A 5,000-nucleotide genomic window follows, 5' to 3' on the forward strand; every position below is an offset into this window, starting at 1 on the left:
CTTACCTCCCCTACCCTTCCCATTCCCTCCGCTACCCTTCCTACCCCTCCCCCCTCTACCCTTCCCTCCCCCACCCTTTCCTCCTCCCCGCCACGTTCTTGCCTTCCCTCTTGCCCCTCCTTCCCTTTCCGTTTCTTTTCTCGTTCCCCTCCCCCCCCCCCCTCCCCTCCCCTCCCCTCCCTTCGCCTCCCTCACCCTTTTTCCACTCCCCTACCCTTACCACCCTTCCCTCCCCCATCCCCTCCCCTCCCCTCCCTCCCCTATTCCCTCGCCCTCCCCCTCCCCCTACACTTCCTCCCTCCCCTCCCCCTCCCCTTCCCGGCTCCTCCCCCTCACCACCTCTCCCTCTTCCCCCACTACCCTCTATCCCCTCTGCCTCTCCACAATAAGTGCAGCAGTAGGCATTCGGCCCTTCGAGACTGCAAAGTCGCCATTCAAATATGATCATGGCTGATCATCAACTCAGTATCCCGTACCTGCCTTCTCTCCATACCCTTCTGATCCCCCTAGCCACAAGGGCCACATCTAACTCCCTCTTAAATATAGCCAAGAACTGTGGGCCTCAACTACCCTCTGTGGCAGGCAGAGAGTTTCCAGAGATTCACCACTCTCTGTGTGAAAAAAAGTTCTTCTCATCTCGGTTTTAAAGGATTTCCCCCTTATCCTTAAGCTGTGACCCCTTGTTCTGGACTTCCCCAACATCGGGAACAATCTTCCTGCATCTAGCCTGTCCAACCCCTTAAGAATTTTGTAAGTTTCTATAAGATCCCCTCTCAATCTCCTAAATTCTAGAGAGTATAAACCAAGTATATCCAGTCTTTCTTCATAAGACACAGTCCTGACATCCCAGGAATCAGTTCTGGTGAACCGTCTCTGCACTCCCTCTATGGCAATAATGTCCTTCCTCAGATTTGGAGACCAAAACTGTACGCAATACTCCAGGTGTGGTTCACCAAGACCCTGTACAACTGCAGACCATGACACCCAGGTCTCGCTGCATTCTCCCCCTTTCCCCCAATCGGCCACCGTTTAGATAATAATGTCCTTCCTCAGATTAGGAGACCAAAACTGTACGCAATACTCCAGGTGTGGTCTCACCAAGACCCTGTACAACTGCAGTAGATCCTCCCTACAGTAAACTATAGCCCAGTCTAAACCACAGTAAACTATAGCCCAGTCTAAGTAAACTATAGCCCAGTCTAAGTTGATCGGATAGCCTCTCTCTTCCTGTGCAGGGCTGGCAGGTCTGGATGCCAAGTCGTGTGGGCGGATGGGCACTCGGGCGCTGGCTTACTACCTGACCACCACGGTGATCGCGGCCACTCTGGGGGTGATCCTGGTCCTCATCATCCACCCCGGCAACCCCAAGCTGAAGGGCACGCCCAGCGGCAGGACCAGGAACGCCGACGTGTCCAGCCTCGATGCCTTCATGGATCTCATCCGGAACCTGTTCCCAGAGAACCTGGTGCAGGCCTGCTTCCAACAGGTGACCCTTGGACCAAGCCTTACCCTATGTCCAGTGTTAGGTTCCTCTTCCTGTCCCCTAGCGCAGATGTAGAGTTGCTGCCTCACAGCGCCAGAGACCCGGGTTCGATCCCAACCACTGGTGCTGTCTGTACGGAGTTTGCAAGTTCTCCCTGTGACCATGTGGGTTTTCTCCGGGTGCTCCGGTTTCCTCCCACACTCCCAAAAAGTACAGGTTTAAGAAAGAACTGCAGATGCTGGTAAAATCGAAGGTAGACAAAAAATGCTGGAGAAACATCTCTGGAGATGGCAGCATCTCTGGAGAGAAGAAATAGGTGACGTTTTGGCTTGGTATAACACTGTAAATTGTCCCTAGTGTGTGTGTGTGTAGGATAGTGTTAGTGTGCGGGGATCGCTGGTCAGCACGGATTCGGTGGGCCGAAGGGCCTGTTTCCACTGGTCACCCCGCACACTAACACTATCCTACACAATAGCGACAATTTACTATTTTAACCAAAGCCAATTAACTTACAAACCTGCTTGTCTTTGGCGTATGGGAGGAATTTAGAACGGAGATGAGGGAAAACATTTTCTCACAGAGAGTGGTGAGTCTGTGGAATTCTCTGCCTCAGAGGGCGGTGGAGGCCGGTTCTCTGGATGCCTTCAAGAGAGAGCTAGATAGGGCTCTTGAAGATAGTGGAGTCAGGGGATATGGGGAGAAGGCAGGAACGGGGTACTGATTGGGGATGATCAGCCATGATCACATTGAATGGCGGTGCTGGCTCGAAGGGCCAAATACTCCTGCACCTATTGTCTATTGTCTATTGAAACTGGTCACAGGGAGAATGTACAAACTCAGTGGGTCGAGCAGCATCTGTGGGGAGAATGTTTCGGGTAAAACAGTTGCCTGGATTACCCTACGCCACATTGTTGCTAAAACCCTGTGCATTTTAACTTTGGTAACTGGTCTGCTTTGGTTCATGGCTAGGTACAAACGGTGTTGAAGAGGGTCCCCATCTCTTTGGCCGAGGAGGTGAAGTCCAACAACCTAACGCAGGCCTTGGTGGTGAATAGCTCGGCCCACAATGGAACCCCTGCTGTCAACGCACGGCAAGCCTTTGTCACAAAGAAACACTTGGAGCACAAGTGGGGAATGAACGTTCTAGGTAGGACTGAAGCCCACACTCTTCAATGGTCAACGGACAATGGTCAATAGTCAATGGTCAATAGTCAATGGCCAATGGCCAATAGTCAATGGCCAATAGTCAATGGTCAATGATCAATAGTCAATGATCAATGGCCAATGGTCAATGGTCAATAGTCAATGATCAATAGTCAATGGCCAATGGCCAATAGTCAATGGTCAATGGCCAATAGTCAATGGCCAATAATCAACGGTCAAGGGTCATTAGTTAATGGTCACTGGCCAATAGTCAATGATCAATGGCCAACGGTCAAGGGTCAATAGTCAATGATCAATGGTCACTGGCCAATGGTCAATGGCCAATAGTCAATGATCAATGGTCAAGGGTTAATAGTCAATAGTCAATGGTCACTGGTCAATAGTCAATGGCTGATGGTCAAAGGTCAAAGGACAAGCATAGATGGCCAATGGTCAACAATCAATGGTCAAAGGGCAATGGCCAATTGTCATTGGTCAATGGTCCAATGGCCAAAGGTTCTTTGATTATGCTGGTTGCTTTCCTGAGGAATACGGGTCAGACCAAACACCATTTAAAGGACATTTGGAGCGGTACTTGGATAGGGAAGGATTAGAGAGACATGGGTCAAAAGTGGGCAAATGGGACCCGCGTAGATGGGGCATCTTGGTCGGCACGGATTAGTTGGGGTGAAGGGCCCATTTCTGTGATGTATGGCTCTCTGACTCTATAACTCCCAGAGAATACCCACTGTACTGTGAGACTGGAGCTCAGTGTGTGTGGAGTCTTATCCGAGTAATTAACTGGAGAGGAGCTTCAGTTATACCCCATGGGGTTGGGATCATGAAGAGGCTCGAAGGGCCGAATGGCCTACTCCTGCACCTATTGTCGATTGTCTATTGACCAGGGTAACACAATAAAGGAACACTCAAAATATTTGTATGTGTTGTGTCATGTCGTGTTGTGTCGTGTTGCGTTGTGTTGCGTTGTACCGTGTGCCGTGCGTGTTGACTGTACTGTAAGGTGTGCTGCCATGTTGCTCGATGTCCAGCTGGTGTCTGACCTGTCCCCACTTGCTCCTTGTCCTCCAGGGCTGATCGGCTTCTTCATTGCATTTGGCATATCGATGGGGCGAATGGGCGACAGAGCCCAGGTGATGATAGAATTCTTCAACGTGCTGAACGAGATCATCATGAGGCTCGTCTCCATGATCATGTGGTGAGACACGGGGACATCATCCCGCCACCTTGGGTTTTAGCTTAGAGGGGCGGCACGGTGGCTCAACGGTAGAGTTGCTGCCTCACAGCACCAGAAACCCAGGTTCCATCCTGACTACGGGCGTTTACAATAATACCTGAGTGCACCTGAGTGACTCTGTGCGTACCTGCGTGCACCTGTGCATACCTGAGTAACTCTGTGTGTATCTGCATGTACCTGTGTGTACCTGGGCGCACCTGAGTGACTGTGTGTACCTGGGCGCACCTGAGTGACTGTGTATGCACCTGCATGTACCTGTGTGTATCTGCATGTACCTGAGCGCACCTGAGTGACTGTGTGCATACCTGCATGTACCTGGGCGCACCTGAGTGACTTTGTGTGTACCTGCATGTACCTGTGTGTACCTGCATGTACCTGTGTGTATCTGCATGTACCTGTGTGTACCTGGGCGCACCTGAGTGACTGTGTGTGTACCTGCATGTACCTGTGTGTATCTGCATGTACCTGTGTGTACCTGGTTGCACCTGAGTGACTGTGTGTGTACCTGCATGTACCTGTGTATATCTGCATGTACCTGTGTGTACCTGATTGCACCTGAGTGACTGTGTGTGTACCTGCATGTACCTAGAAACATAGACATAGAAACATAGAAATTAGGTGCAGGAGAGTAGGCCATTCGGCCCTGCGAGCCTGCACCACCATTCAATATGATCATGGCTGATCATCCAACTCAGTATCCCGTACCTGCCTTCTCTCCATACCCCCTGATCCCTTTAGCCACAAGGGCCACATCTAACTCCCTCTTAAATATAACCAATGAACTGGCCTCAACTACCCTCTGTGGCAGAGAGTTCCAGAGATTCACCACTCTCTGTGTGAAAAAAGTTCTTCTCATCTCGGTTTTAAAGGATTTCTCCCTTATCCTTAAGCTGTGACCCCTTGTCCTGGACTTCCCTAACATCGGGAACCTGTGTGTACCTGCATGTACCTGGGCGCACCTGAGTGACTGTGCGTACCTGGGCGCACCTGAGTGACTGTGTATGTACCTGCATGTACCTGGTCGCACCTGAGTGACTGTGCGTACCTGGGTGCACCTGAGTGACTGTGTGTGTACCTGCATGTACCTGTGTGTACCTGGGCACACCTGAGTAACTGTGT

The sequence above is a fragment of the Leucoraja erinacea genome, chromosome 37 (assembly GCF_028641065.1).
Source record: "Leucoraja erinacea ecotype New England chromosome 37, Leri_hhj_1, whole genome shotgun sequence".
Taxonomy (NCBI): domain Eukaryota; kingdom Metazoa; phylum Chordata; class Chondrichthyes; order Rajiformes; family Rajidae; genus Leucoraja; species Leucoraja erinaceus.